This window comes from Schistocerca nitens, chromosome 8 (assembly GCF_023898315.1).
Source record: "Schistocerca nitens isolate TAMUIC-IGC-003100 chromosome 8, iqSchNite1.1, whole genome shotgun sequence".
NCBI classification, from domain to species: domain Eukaryota; kingdom Metazoa; phylum Arthropoda; class Insecta; order Orthoptera; family Acrididae; genus Schistocerca; species Schistocerca nitens.
The window spans coordinates 229589065-229605960 of record NC_064621.1 but is presented as its reverse complement, the minus strand read 5'-3'; positions in this window follow the sequence as shown (position 1 = coordinate 229605960).

Sequence of the window (16896 nt, the reverse complement as noted above, 5' to 3'; positions counted from 1 at the left end):
AGAACGTCCCGCTAGTTACACGTCCTGGGAAAATGAATAGTCAAATAAAGTGTGTGTTGATTATACCGCACTACACATTTATGCGAAATCGCTGCTGGAAATTGCGATGCACTTTTGCATGTGGGTTAGTTTCAGAACATACGTGCTCGTTATGTAAATTGTTTAAACGATCTCGAGTAAATTGTGTCTCATCAGTAAATAAAATGTATTTATGTAACTATCGATTAGAATTTAACCACTCCAAGCGAAGGGCAGTGTCTCCCGGATGTAAATGATGCACTTTTTGTTTATTGTACGGATACAGGTTATTGTACTTCAGTATCCGCCGTACCTTAGATTGTAAAATGTCTAATCGTTGAGAAATACGTCGTAAACTTGTACCCGGGTACGATGAACAGCATCCATAATATACTCATCATCGTCTTCACGTATCGACCGCTCGTACTGATTATGAATGCTAGGCAGATAACCTGTATTCCGTAATATTCGAAATAATAGTTCGAGCATTCGGAATCCTCCGAGTTTGATAAGGTACACGATATTCGTTATGTGCACCCGTAGCATTACCATCACATTTGCAATAAATAAACACCATGTCGGCGTATTCCTCTGTCGTGAATTTGAAAGGCGTCCTTATTTCATAAATAATCTACAGACTACAACAGTTACTATGTGGTTACACTTAACACACTGTTGTTATTAGGTTTTTTCACTCAAGAATAAAGAAAACTATCTCGTTTCAAGGTTAGGAAACGACTGAAACAACTCACTAACGGTTGCCAACAATGACACAAACGTTTCCACATTCTTAATGAGAAGCAAAAATATTTACTTGTGTAATAATCTTTGCTTCTCTGGATGTTTTGAAAAACTACTGCAGATACACGTCTGGGCCATATCTTATTAGATTCACCAGACCAATGACAACAAAATAAATAGAAACGGTGCTTTACTTTAACCTCTTACAGTTTTGCGATGGCTTCATATTAGGAAAGTCGCTAAATTTCAGGTGAAAACTTTTACTAGTCGTTCTCCGTAACTAAACGTTTGCGGACCTATGTTTATGTGAACTTTCTTCTTTAGTTTTACTTGTAGAATAACATCATCTGCTTATCTTCGTGAATCACCCTGTAGATAAAATGACACTCGACGAGGACGTACCACATAAACACTGGCGGCACGGGGAGCACGATTAAACTGGCGTTCACAGTAATGAAAGCCGCTCGTGACGACGACACTTAAAATACACTGCACTTACAAACGGCGAGCACCAAAACACGACGGAGAGTAAGTGGATTAAAACTGACAGGACCTGCAAAGGGAGGGGAGGCCAAAGAGGTGGGAAAGAGGAGGGTGAGGAGGGGGACGGTGGAGGAGGGGGAGTTTGAATGTGCGGAAGTGAGATGGAGCCGGTAGCACACCAAGGGACGGGAGACGTGAAGGGTGTCCCGTTTTTTTAAATGATACCCCAAGATATTTTCCCTTTTCCACACCTATAATTACTTCTCCATGTATCTGCAAATTACGTACTTTATCAACTCCCTCATATTTTTCATGTTCATCTCCAGGTCAGCCTTATTATATTCCTCTTTAAACCTTTTTATCACATAGCTCGGATCGTCCTCATCTTCTGCTAGTACAATCTGCTCACCTGCAAAATATTGGCTAAATATCTTGCTGCCCACTACTGTCACTTCCACAACATGGCATTTTCTGTGCCAAATCTGCAGTATCGCTCCTTGATACACCTTAAAGTTAGTCGGTGACAGCTCACATACCTGCTGCAGCCCCTTATTCACCTCGAATTCTTCCGTGCAACTATTACCAATCCTTACTCTTGCTGTGTTATTCTCATATAATTTCTAAACAGCTTTAGCAACTCTATCTCTTACAGCTTTTCCCACAGTTTGTTGGTGGGTGCATTATCGTATGTTTTTAGTGGGGCAATAAAAGCAACATGCCATAATTAATCCGGGAAGTGGGTTATACGTGGGAACAGCCATTCTCACAAGAGAAAAAATACTGTTAAAAGATGTAGAGCAGATTCCTACAGTAGAGGAATCGCCGGTACCTTCAGCAATACTAGAATAATCAGTATCTATGGACTGTCTGAAAGAACTAATAGGCACGTGAGTTTTTAAAAAATGAAATTGTTTAAAACGTTTCTCCTTCCAGAAAACATCAACAAAACATTATCTTCGCAGGAGACATTAACTGCGTGCTCATTCCTAACAACCAAAGACCTAGCCTTAATAAATGCACAGAATCATAACAGCTAATCCGAGAACTACGGCTAAGAGATCCATGGGAACTGAAGCATGGAACGCAACCTGGATTCACGCAGGTAACCAATCACTAAGCCAACCAACTGACCGAATTTACACCTCAGATAACTTTAAAACCCTAGTATTAGACTCAGAATTGTAGCTCACAGCTTTTTATGATCATGTTGAAAGCATAACCACAAATAAAACCACAAGAAGTAACTGAGCAAAAGGATTGTGTGAACTAGATGTCATACAGCTACAAGACACAAAATATCGTGAAGCTTTCTAGCAGATTCGGACAGAATGTGAAAACAAATTTCCTATATGTAATGGCGGATCAAATACGCAGAACCGGAGGTGAGAAAAATGCTCACGTGATACTCAAGAGTCAGAACTTTCTGGCGCAAGAAGACGACAAGATTCTACTTTCAATGCCTGAGAGACCTGCACCATTCAGACGAATGATAAACGCGAAACTACGTGAAAATAGAACAAATTAAAGCCAAACCAATGTCACTGAAGAGGCAACAAACACAAGGCTACAAAATAAGATCTGGAGCTGAGAATACCGTCTGATACGAGAGGGCGAAAGGGAAATGTGAGAGTATTCACTGAACTTTAACTAAACGACGAGACAACGGTCATGCATCAAAAAGAACTCAGGACAACCGTATAAAATCAGCCAACCCATCGATGAATGTACTCAGCTGGTAATAACAAGCAATTTGTAGGAAGAACCAGTGCAAACGAAATAAGGAACTTAACTATGGAAATCGATGAAGACGCGGTCGAAACCGCCATCTTGCAAATTGCTGTAATTCCGTCTTGTATGCTGCACTGGGCTGCGGCTCGTCGAGGACTTGAAGATAATAAATACCAACAGCCGTAATTTTATTTAATAACTTTTCTACCAGTTTCGGATCCTCATTGGTACCATCTCCAAGCTCCTAAATACAAAAGTAAGTAATTCATGTAGTCGTTTTTGTTATTCGAGGGATCATTACATCCCAGCTTGAATTTGCAAGAACAACGGCCTGATTGACTCATTTCAGTGCTAATTAACTCGGAAACGGCGCAACAAATCGAATTTTTTTTTCATAATTATATCTCACCACAACCCACCCTGCAACATCCTTACAAGTTTTTCAGACTGTTTCTGGCCATCCTGTATATGAACCTAATGAAACTGATGATGGGCAGCAACATAATTGGACAGAAATACCAAAATTTTGGGTCGCTGTCAATCTGAAAAAAAAAAGTTTGGACCTATCACCTAAAGCGAAATCTACCTGGTATTTCGCGGTTAACAGGAAAATAGGTGTCAACCCAAAATTACGCATTTATCGACGTGTTCCATATGTAATTTAACAGATACTAAATATCACAGCTTTGTTTGCGAAAGTGTGGACGAAATAAAGCACTGTGCAAGGCCAAAAGTTACCTGCAACAATAGAACGTCCCCAAACGCTGTACTACCAGCTGCTATCCTACATACCAACGAGGTACTATACCGAACAGCCAAACAGAATTCAACTGGATTATAGGACACACGACTTATTTTAAAGGAGGGAATCAAAACGGAAGAAGATTTCTGGATCTACCATGCTACCAACGCCAAATGTTGTCTGAGACTAAAAAGGACAAAGAAATGTACCCAGATTTCCTAAAAATAAGTCAGGTAAAATGTTCAACGCTAATATGGAACGTGCTGTGATGAAGTACAAAACTATACTACGAGGACGTAGTCACTGCTTTACGGTTGATCTCTCTATTTGATTTTGTTTTAAAATCCTTAGTCTACCACAAATAAGTTAGGCATCGAGAAAACGATATTCTTCCCATCATATTTCTTTTAAACTTTTATCTGAAATAAATGAATTCCCTGATGCTAATGGGATAGAAGAATGTTTTAATTTATTTTCTTCAAGAAACAACACTTTTCATTTTTTATTATAAAACTTACTGCATATAGGAGACACGTCTTAGTTTTACTGAAAATGACTCCTTGAAATAGTCTATTAAAATAGTCTCAAAGAAAATGTAAGCTAAAAAGGTGCTAAAATAATAGGCACTAAACAAATTCAGAGAAAAAGAATGACAGCGGATAAGATCGCTGATGAAGCCATAATTGGAGATTGTAAGGATGTGTGGAAGGAATCATGAGGAGACACGGAAAAAGAATTGTTTCCCCCATTTATTGCCATCAAGGGTGGTGTGAGAAGTCAGTTCTAATCTCTCTCTGAACCAGTGCATTGTAGGTTCTTATTTTCCGAGATAATGGTGCTGTAAATTGCTAGATGAAATTCTTTAATAAAATCTGAAGAAAACCTTTACACATTAAGTCTTCTCACAAGTTTGATTCAGGGGTTAATCGTCATAGATGTCTGATTTGCGAATACCAAGCTGCATCACTCTACACACGTCACTGAAGGTCTTCTGCTCGACTGTCACCGATACGAATCTGAGTTTTGTTCATCACGTAGGACCAATATTTCAGTGGAATAGTTATGAAGTGAATATACACAAACGGAAAAAATCGCAAACACCAAGGAGGAGTTGTGCAACATAAATGAAAGTTGATAGGCGTATTTTTACGTCTGAAAGATGGTTCAAATTTCAGGCTAGTCGCATAGCCACTGTGAGAGTGCAAATTAGGTTTTGCTTTAAATATATGCCGTAATGATCATGAGCGTTAGTTACCTTTGAGACTGAACTTGGAGAGTTGATGTTAGTCAAGAATGCCTTTAAGGCAACAAAGACGCCATTATCAGCACCTCACTGAGCTTGAGCGAGGTCGTGTAATATAGACACGAGAAGTTGGATGTTCCTTCTGTGACACTCCAGAAGGCTGGAATGTAGCCACTGTACATGATTGCTGGCAGCGGTGGTCACGAGAATTTACGGTCTCAAGATGACGGGCTCAGGACAGCCGCGTGGCACTGCCGGAAGAGAAAACCGTCGTGTTCGGTGTATGGCTCTGGCACATCGTCCAGCGTCTGCAGCAGCAATCTGATCAGCAGTCTCACCACAGCGACACTACGAACTGTTACGAATCAACACCACTGATGACAAGTTGGCCAGTTGAGGCCGTGCAACCAACATGTCTTCGAGCTGGACACTCTGGACCTACATCTGGAGTTATGGTTGGGGTGCGATTTCGTATAACAGCAGAAGCACTCTCGTGGTTATCCCACGCATGCTTACTCTTGACTGTACTTCAATCTGATGGTTTGACCTGTTGTGCTGCCATTTATGAACAGCATTCCACAGGGTGTTTTCCAACACGATAACGCTCGTCCCCATACTACTGTTGTCACCAAAGATGCTCTACAGAGTCTACAGAGTGTTGACATGTTGCTTTGGCCTACTCGGTCCCCAGATCTGTCTCCAGTCGAGCACATATGGGACATTATCGGACGACAACTTCAGCGCCATCCGGAATGCGCATTAATCGGCCTTGTATTGAGCGACCTCGTGCAACAGGCATGGAACTACATCCCGCAGACTAACATCCGACACCTGTACAACACAATGCATGCGCTTTGCATGCTTACATTCAACATTCTAGTGGCTACACCAGTTGCTAATGTACCAGCACTTCACATTTGCAGCGGCTTATTTCGCGCTAACAATAACCTGTGATCTTGCAGTGTTAATCTCTTAAATATATTACCTGGAGAAATGTATTCCCGAAATTTCATTATTCAACGTTAATTATTTGTTGGTGTTACGATTTTTTTCCTTCAGTGTAGTTGATCGTATACATTACTTGCAAGAAATAAAACAAGGACAGTAGCACACATTATACCACAGTCACTGTTGTGGCTTGACGAAACTTATGAATTGCTGACCGGAAAATTACATGAAGAATTGCTTCTCGAAGGAAAAGAAACGAGATATAAAGCATTACTAATAACCTTGACCAACGTAGTGGGGTAACTGAATCAAAGTATAAAATTAATTTTGAGTGGATATTAGTGTAACGCAATATCTCATATTAAAATGGATCGTCTGCTCTGTTGATATCGTGCGTAAAATAAAAATCGTGGACTTTTTGGTGGAGCAGCACTCAACAACAGTAAGGCGTTTAATACTATACAGAGACAGGCTTGGTTACCGACACTTTCGACTAAGGGCGAGGGAACGTAGCGCCGCCCCCGCAACTGCTGCCGGCTGCCAGAAAATGGGTCTTAGAGAGTCCTGGCGCATACTGCGCTCAAAGGCAAGACAGCCTGCAGGGAAATCTTTCGCCAAAATGTCAGAAACGATACGCATTTTAGCTATGCTACCAGTCCACTCAGGATTTCAGCATTCAGACGAAAGGCATCGAGCGGTTTCGACCGCCAGACGTTACATTCAGGCGACGCTTGGTTACTGGTGGGATATGGTGCGAACGCTTGGGCTCATAAGCTGCAGCCTGTGAAGTCATCTTCATTAGTCGTAAGACTTCAACAGGGAGGGCTACTAAGATTAATCTGCAGCTACTGCACTACCTAAATAATACAATGTTAGTTTTCTAGGATTATACCAAATGCACTTGGAAATCAGAAAAGGGGGACTCCTTTATTTGTTAGAGAGGGGCAAAAAAATGGTTCAAATGGCTCTGAGCACTGTGGGACTTAACTTCTGAGGTCATCAGCCCCCTACAACTTAGAATTACTTAAACCTAACTAACCTAAGGACATCAAACACATCCATGCCCGAGGCAGGATTCGAACCTGCGACCGTAGCGGTCGCGCGGTTCCAGACTGTAGTGCCTAGAACCGCTCAGCCAAACCGGCCGGCTTATAGAGGGGCAACAAAATAGAAGTACGAACGCTACATGGATCTGAAGCCATTACGAAAAATATAATACAAGATCGCATATTACTGCTGTGGTAAAATGAATCGGGCACTTCAGACACAGGCAATAGAAGTTACGGAGGTATCTGTTCTTTCGGACATGTCCGAAAGAACATCGGTGGCCATGCAGCTCGTCAGAATGAAATTACAATGAAATGAATACCCTTAGCTGCATACAGGCGTTGATGTAAGTCAACGGTGACAGTTGAAAATGTGTACCCCTAGTGGGACTCGTACCCGGGATCTCCTGCTTACATGGCAGACGCTCTATCCATCTGAGCCACCAACGACAAAGAGAATAGTGCGACTGCAGGGACTTATCTGTGGCACGCTTTCCGTGAGACCTACATTCTCAACTTATTGTCCCGCGCTATATTCATAGTTCCCCTGCCCATTATACTCATTACTCGCGGCTGTACTGCCGATTGCCGTAAGAATTCGGGCACTGTTTGTGCATCCGCACAGAAGAACAAGATGGTCAAATGGCAGGTGAGCCTTATATAACTGTCCCTGTTGACTTATATCAACGCCTGTATGCAGCTAAGGGTATTCATTTCATTGTAATACGAATTTCTCCCTAGCACTGAGAACAGACTAAAATTAAAATTTCTTACGCCGCCTAGAGAACTGATACATTAACTGATTGGTCATAGCCTTCACGCTACGGGTGCACAAAATCAAAAGACAGATGAATCATAGTTGCGCCAGTAGCAGTGTGAACACTCCAGAGGGGCACATTATGGGACCGTTTGCACTGTTGAGAAGTAGAAGGTAACGACCGTCAGACGTTAAGGATGTTGGATCACAAAGCACCAACCAAGAGCATTTTGGACTATACTGCAACCGCAGTACCCACAAAGTCCGAGGAACATTCCCGGAGTCATTGAAACACACGTCAGCAAGCTGCCATCCAACTCAACAGTTGGGATGAAGACAGCTGGGTCCAGTGACACCTGAATGAAACGGTTTTTCAAAACTTTACATTGCGTTGCTGTAAGTGATCAAGAATTTGTGCATTGTAAGACGCTATACTGAATCGTGGAATCGCTTATTCCAGTGGAAATGCTGTGTTGATGTGCTGCGCTACACCCAAGGAATGTGAGGGCCAATCCGGAAGGAGAAAAAAAAACCTACAATTTAGATGCACTCTGATACGTGAACAAAAACTGAGTAGAATCAGTAGTATTGAAGGTAGTGTTAGATGGGTCATTGGTGAAGTCGTTTTTATTGTAGTTTTGTAATGGTAGAAGGTAATTGCAGTTTTAGCTATTTTGTAGTACATATTAATATTTTTAACAAGTACCAGGAATAAATAATTAATATACACACTCATTAGTATCAAAAAATATTTTAGTTGTCTGCCTGTCTCTGCTTCTCAGATAATAGGCACAGTAATTGTGAAAAAAAATAAAAAAAGAATAATCTCTGTCTATAAAAAGCAATGTCCTCAATTCACTCTCTGACTCAGCATCGCCCCTATGGGGGTGAAATAGTGGGTGAACGCTGTTTTAAATATAAATCGTTATGAAAGAACTACTAAAGTTTTCGATGGCGTTGAGTCGCAGTCATGCAGTACTTTTTAAAAGAGTAAACTACGATTTGACTATGAATTATTATATTTATCTTTTGTACTATCCGAAATCTGCGTAGTGCAAAAGATAAATATAATATTACACAGTCAAATGGCGGTTTAATCTTTTTAAAACTACTAATACATTTTTCTAGGTACATCTATAAAAATAGGTATTTGACTTCTCGGTTTCAAGTGAAAAATTACGTGTTTCACTGTTTTAAGGAATTCAGTCCCCAAGGGGGTGAAAAGAGGATAAAATGTTTTATGAAAGTATTTCATTATGAAAGCATTTTCAAAGCTAACTCTAAGAAATTCTGTATTTGGCTTCACTGTTAGCAATTATAAACATACATGTTTCCCCTAAGGGAGTGAAAGGGGGGATGCAAACTTTAAAGAAAATATTCCGTTATATTAAAATTTTTAAGGCTATGAATATTGGTATTCCACTTCCCAGTTGCATATAAAGAAATGTGAGTTAGGGGGTGAAAGTTTCTATGGAAATATCACCCCAAGAACGCAAAAGGCTTGATTAACAAAAACCTTGGACTCAGTCTACTAGAATCACTTTTCGGTGGGAATCACATTCGGAAACGACCACTCTCTGCAAACTCAATTAGCGTGAAAAGTTTAGAAGGTGTGAACAACGTAAAAATCCGACTAAAGAAATCCAAAACAAATATGTGCAGACTATGCCGTCTACGCGAGCGAAGTAACAAAAAGAATCGCAAATTCTTATATAGCAATCATTATAAATAGTGCTAGTAGTAATCAGAAGTTGCATAACTTCTATACCTTCTGTACCTGTTATAGTTTGAGACTTCCGCTACAAACAAAAGAGATGAATGGTATTTTAGTCTCACGGTATAGTATATTACATGGAGACACATGGGTAGTGACAGTACCCTACAACCAATGATAACGGCTATGTACACCTACTTACATATTTCACAGGACACTGCACATCTTCCTTTAGAGGAGAATCTCTTAGGTACAACATAAAACCCATCTCTACCGTGAAAATTGAAATATAGCTTCTCAGTATTTTGATGCAAGGTAATCATGGTTTTCGGTGGTTCGTTACAGAATAGTAATGTGATTACGATTTATGGGATTTGTTTCCCAATGAACATTTATCTCTGTGAAAATATTTTCGCAATACTGAGAAAGCCTGTAGTATGTAAGAGCACCGATTGCCATGCAAATGCATGCTACGCGCATGTTGGCATGTTCGGCCGTTTGGGAAATGAATGCATATTTCTACGATTTCATCGATGTAACTCCTTGAATTTAGACATTTTTAATGCATATCATACCATTTTTGTGGCCTCATTACATGCGCTGCAATAACTAAGATGACTGCACCTCTTGCTGAAGTTTTTTTCATACGAATAGCGCCAAGACTGCTGTGTAGATGTCGGTAGAAGTCAGAATACTTCGCACAAATATATTTCAATATAAAAGGGTGCTATTGTTTTTAAGTGGTACTTCCTCGTATATGGTGAAGGTCGGGAAAGTAATAAAAAAATTTCATACTAACATAAAGCACCTTTATTGTTTAGTCCATGACCTACATAATTTAGCTGAAACATTACGTCTAAAATGTTAAAATGTGAATACGCTGATATCCTCCATAAACAAGTCAAACAGACGTACAAAATACAAAGGTGTGATAAATCTGATAGCATTAAGTCACATGCTCACTGGTTTCCTGCTGCAGGTATTTTTGAAACTGCCTGTTCGTGTTGCCACGTTTGGAGATATTCTGCCATATTTAGCTTTGCTACAACAACCTATTTTAACCAGCTGGAGTGTACTCGTTGAGAAGAAAATGGAAATAAATATAGAACTGAATTTTCGTAACATATATTTTTATTGATTTGCTGGCTCATTGCACATCTTTAATGTTATGGCACTGCATGAATGCATGCTAGTTTTACGATTTGATAATGCACGAAGGCCCGGCCACAGAAATCCCGCTGAAAGGCACCCCCCCTCTTTTATACAGAGTATTCGGAAATTATCCTTACAAACTTCTAGGACTTGTAGTGAGTAGATTATATTCTGAACCGAAATTCATGTCACAGCCGTTTGAAAACATGTTGGTAATGCGGCTACTTTTACAAGTATCAGGCACTTCACAGTACATCACTGGTTTTACAGTTCCACTTATTAATAATCAACGAAACAAGCGATATTGCTCGTCTACTCGTTGACGAGTTCTCTTTAACATGGTGCAGTACGGCCTCTTTCAACTCGGGTGTGCGGCGTCTCCTAGCAGTTCCATAGTCACGCCTGCTGACGGCGAAAGTACCCATTCTGCGTAATTTTGACAAAGAGGTTATGCTGTGGAGTCGGATATTGTGGATAACGATCTTGATAAAGGCGACGTGCAGCTCTTGCTCTGCCGTGAGCTTCGGTATACCCAAGGACCATGCCGGTGTATTTGGCAAATCCGTACTCAACCATGCTGCTCTAACGATCACAAACAGGTGAATGAGGCTCGAACCAGGTCAGAGAGGTGGGGCAGAATTCAGATGACATCAGGCGATCCGACGTGAGCACAGCACCACGCCCCCGGCTGTACCACGGAAACGGTTCGTTTCCGGACAATGGTTCCAATTCTGAATATTCGGCAATTTCCGAAAACGCTGTATTGTGCACTAGCCTTCCTGCGCGAGTCGTTTGTTTTTTAAAGCATCGCGTAGCTGTCGCGTTCGACTGTCCAGCACTTTGCTCCAGTGCGTCTTACCTTTGTGCCGCCATGAGTCTCGATTGCCCCACGCTTCCTTCGATGTGCGGGAGCCCATTATAGAGCTGACCTCCAAACTTCTGTTGAGAACCGCATGTTTGGAGGAAAGAGGAGACCTCTGGCGCTGTTTTTCTATACTGTCTAAACGGAGGTGGCTTTCCGTGATTTTCACATAGTGCTTGCTATTGAAAGATCTCTATGTAACCCATTTCATGAGGTTTTTACCAAGTTTATTCAGTTCTCGTGTCTTAAGCATCTCATATTTTCGGGGCATTTAATGAACCATGTAGAGAGAAAGAGTGAGCAACTGGGTGTGCCTTTATCAACGACAATTCATTCATTCGCGCAGTTCACCTGTAATGGTAGGCTATCGTACGATGACACGATGTCACGTGAAGTCCTCTGCTTCCATCTGCCTTGTTTTCAGGTTTCCTCCTGATGCGTCTGCTGAAGTTACAGTGACTAGTACTGCAGTAAGAGGGTGTGTGAGTACACGTCCGCAGGGTACACCGAAACGTTCTTAATTTACGGTGGAGCTCGCTGTAATGGAAGAGAAGCTCCAATGTCTGTACCACGAGTACCTTCCAAACCTTGCGACCCCATCTCATACCATATATGCCAAAGTAGAACAACGGCTGCGGGAAAGTGAGAAATTCACAAATTATAGAGCGAACTGTGGTGCCCCACGAAGACAACGCACTGTCTTATTGGAAGAGAAAGTGCTCCATCAAGTTCGAGAGAACCCATCTACGATTACTCGAGCCATTGCGTGTGACCTGCACGTGTCTCATTCATATGTCTGGCGTGTTCTGCATGAACAGCGACTCCGCCCAATTACCATCAGAAGGTACACGCCACGGTCCGGGCGGATTTTGCGCCGCATGTCAATTTCTGTACTTGGCTTTTACACCATTTTTGTTGATTTACCTCAGTTGCCAAGGCGAACGTTTTACCCGACGAAGAGCATTTGAACCTGGAAGGTGTTTTGGATCTTCGCAGTTGCCACTTTTGGGATCAAGAAAACTCCAAAGCCACGTGTACACGAAGATTCCTGCACACCTACAGTATCAATGTCTGGACAGGGATCTGCGATGGTAGTGTCACTGGGCTGTACATCCTTCCACCCCATCTAAAGGATGCCAGGTACTTGATATTCCTGTAACAAGTCCTGACAGAGGTTTGGGAAAAAGTGCCATCGGACGTTCGGCACGAACTGTGGTTCCAGCATGATGGCGCGGCAGTACATTTTGCAGTTCGCATCCGAAACCATCTGAACGTAGGTACGGATATAGATAGATCGCTCGAGGAGGACCACACGCTCGGTCACCAATATCTGCAGTTTTAACCCCCTTCGACTTCTCCTTGTGGGAACACATGAAGAGCCTTGTTCAAGATATCCCTGTCAAGTAGGAGGAAGATCTGATTGCACGAAGCATGGCTGCGGCAGAAGTGATTAACTATACACTCATCTTGGGCAGAGTTCATGCGGACTTTGTGTTTAGATGCACTGTGCGCACCGAACTTGGTGGTCGTCATATCGAACAGCTGTTGTAATATCACACTAAACTGGAGTGTAACATGGAAGCGAACCGTTTCTGGACATGGTTTCCTATGTAAAACTTCATCTTGCAAGTCTCCTCTACAACTACTATAATTGTGTAACGTGAATTGTGGATATTATTAGGAATCTGCGCTTTTCATACCTGCCACAATTTTATTTGTAATGTGTTGACGTTGCATTAGGATGATACTTTCCCATTCCTTCTCTCTTTGAGTCACAGAGTGTGTGAATGTGCCTGTGATTTGTGCTTCTGTAGTGTTGGCTTTGGTCTCATTTCCGTCTTCTGGTTGGGCAGTCTAGCCAACTTCGGGTCGTCTTCAAGGTCAGGCAAAGAGATTTGCGTTCCTTTGCTCATGAAATTATTTTGGTAGGCTGCTAATGTACAGGAAACGGTCTCTCTGACTGTTTCTGCTACCTGGGTGGGCCCCGATCGAAATGGGAGCTGAAAGGATTACTGTTCGGCTGGGGCTCGGATGAAGATGGTAAGAACACGTCTGTAGTGGTTTTAGTGTGCTGCTGAGATTGTGCAAGTTTCAGCGTAATTGAAGTTATAATTTGTTTCTTGTGGAGCTTTACGCTTTTATATCGTGGTGTGTGCGTCACTCAATATAGGGAGTATTACGATTCTTATTATTAGTAGGCTTTTGTAGGGAATTTGCTTTGTTGAGCTGCATCTTAGAATGTGGAAGCGTGCTGGACAATCTATGCTTGCTCTCGTCTAGTACTAGTAGTGCGAATGAGCATGTGCGTGTGTTTTTATATGTTACAATTTCTTCGTTTTCGTCACTTTCATGTCTATTCTATAGTTTTCTGTTTATTGCATGTGGGTATCTTTGTGAGTTTCACGTGTTCGCTTATGAAGCGCATAGCCTTCAACCATCTGATTTCCTTCTCTTCTACTTAACTTCCGCTGTTACCCTTTGCGTGAAAGAATCTTGAGACGGCTATATAATTTTAATGATGTTCAACGGAGTTCCTTTGTGTAACGTGAACCACGTGCATGGTAAACGGATGAGCTCTCTGGCGTCTCATTTCTCAGTCTCTTTATCTGCCGTTAGGATTTCGGTGAATTGCATTTGCGAGTATAATTAATTTTGACTTGCATCCTTTTTAATCAGTTGTAATTTCCCTGTTCTTTCGTCGTGTAAATGACTTCTGTAGCTCTGCAACTGTTGTGGCTAATGCACGCTTTAGCCCTTGATATGTTTCTATATTCCATGTTTCCTTACGGTTTTGATTGGCTGTCGGTAATGCTAACTTTTTGTAATTGCGGAATTTTCGCGACTTTTTATATGCCAAACTGATCGGACTCGTGATTCCTTTATGGTCCGTTCGTTTGAAACCTGCACAGCGGTCCGTTTGAATCACTATTCTAATCCAAATTCTAGCTGCTGCTGTGCCTTCTTATTCAGTTGTAATCAGTAAATTTTATATGTTCCACTACTGATGCGTTTGGCTGTGGAAGTATGTGCTCCTTACCTATTGTGTCTTCTTATTGTGTAGGTTTATGTCCTTCTCGACCTTTTCCCCTAGCTGTATTGTCCTAGGTTTAATGTCGAAGTGCGTGTGTAGTCTTATTCATTCCGCTATTCTTATTTTGCTAACTATTGACTGACCACGAGCTATATGGTTAGATATTTCGTGTTAATTGTGTTACGTATGTATAATGAAGCACGCACCAGCAGCTGATTCTGATTGTTAATGTTCTTGCATCTCGTGAATTCACCTCAGAAATAAAACATTCAGTCTATACTGAGTTGAATTTCGGTTGTAATATTACAAACAGCCCCACATTTGCCGAATTATGTGTGTACATACTAAGGCTGCTTCCACCCGCAGGTTAAATCACGCCTTTCATTCATTTTATTAAGCTAGCCACACGCTGATTAATGTGCATGACTGTTTAACTATGCGTTGCAGTCTCATACACCTCCAATTGCGCACTATGTTCTATTACCGTCTCGCCGCTTTACATAATTTAAGTAACTTAATATAACCACATTTTGTATGCAATAAAGCTTCCGAAATGCAACAACCTTTAACCTGCCTTCTGTGGTCATGTACGTGTAAATACCCTTCAGTGTTTCACTGGAAACCCTGTCATATTTCACTGATACCCTTCAATATAACTGAATGAAATCACTGCCTGCTGTAGGCTATATCTAGGAATTTCATTTGCGTTCCAGTTATGTATCTCGCATTTCACTTATATTTTCGCTTCATACAAATTCGGAATAGCTTCTCGTGTGGTATGTTGTTAGCTACGTAGTGGAAATTCAATTTACTTTTGTGGTCCTTTCGAATCCACGTGTACATCTGGGTGATAGTATCCATTTACAATTAATCCAACCGTGTATATCAGTGGCTTGCAGAGAATCTGGTTACTATCTAAATTAAATTCTCCTCCTCGTCCTCCACACTACTCACTATGCTTGCCATTCCATAACTCTCTTCGACCACCCACCCGCCTCCTCTCTCTCTCTCTCTCTCTCTTTCTCTCTCTCTCTCTCTCTCTCTCTCACACACACACACACACACACACACACACACACACACACACAAGCTAAACACCTCAAACGTAAATAAACATGAAACAAAGCAACTGAACATCACATAGCTACAACAACACGTGAAAAGCCGGCAGGAACCTTGTGCTTTGTTGAAAAAGTAACACAAAATGTGCGCGTATTAGTAATGCATGGCATCACCAAAAGAAATAAGTGCCTTAAAGCGTCACAAACACGAGAAGCAAGACTACAACATCAAAAAACCCCAAGTAACAAGCTAAATAACGCGATATGTAGCGAATCTCAGTCGGAAGTAGACGGTAATAGAAAAACAAAACTTTTCCTTGTTTGCAGGCGACCAGCTGTAGAACGTATGGCAGATATAAAGCTTACCACCATACACAAGTAATATCATGATGTCAGACAGGCAAACAAATATGTATCCGCAATATTATTAAATTTAATTAAAAATCATAATATTTAAGCAAAGTATACAAAGAAATACATATCCGTATTGTTTTCAAATTTAATATACGGGCAAATCCCTTAGCAAAGTGTGAATCCGTCAACTCAGAGACATATACTTAAACCAATGTAAAACTTTTGGCATCTTTTGTAAATATAAAACAATGAACAAAACATCAGTATCTGGAACGTACGTAAATGAGCACATCTCATCCACTTCCTGTGTCTTCATGTAACGTGAATATTAGAACATTTTAACATATGTAAGTGATAACTGCGTAAACATTCGCATGCAGTCAGGAGCAGAAGACATTTTCTCTGACACGGAAACATCATAAACTTCTCCTGATATTTTAAGGAAATAAAATCACACTTGGAAGGTATCGGCTCCTGCAATCGAACCCGCGCGAAAATTTGTGCATAGTATGCAGTTATAACGTTCTAAGGGTACAACTTTTAAACTACGGACACATCAGTTGTTTGTTACGTGTCCGCACCACTGCAGCCACTTAATGCACAACCAAAGGGGTACCGTACCACCCGACCACAATATTGCACTTAGCTTCCCATGATCGTTATCGCCGGCCTGTGTTGCCGAGCGGTTCTAGGCGCTTCAGTCTGTAGTCGCGCGACCGCAGGTTCGAATCCTGCCTCGGGCATGGATGTGTGTGATGTCCTTAGGTTAGTTAGGTTTAATTAGTTCTAAGGTCGAGGGGACTGATGACCTCAGATGTTAAGTCTCATAGTGCTCAGAGCCATTTGAACCATTTTGAACTTGTAGGAGCACTACGGACTGGCGGTCCAATTATTGGTGCAAGGGGGCAGGTATGTAAAAACGAGGAACTAATGATGAAGCGTACTGTACAGACGTAAATTCGTTGGATAACTCTTGCCCTAACCGTAACAGAGGAGTATATGAAACGAGCTGTCGC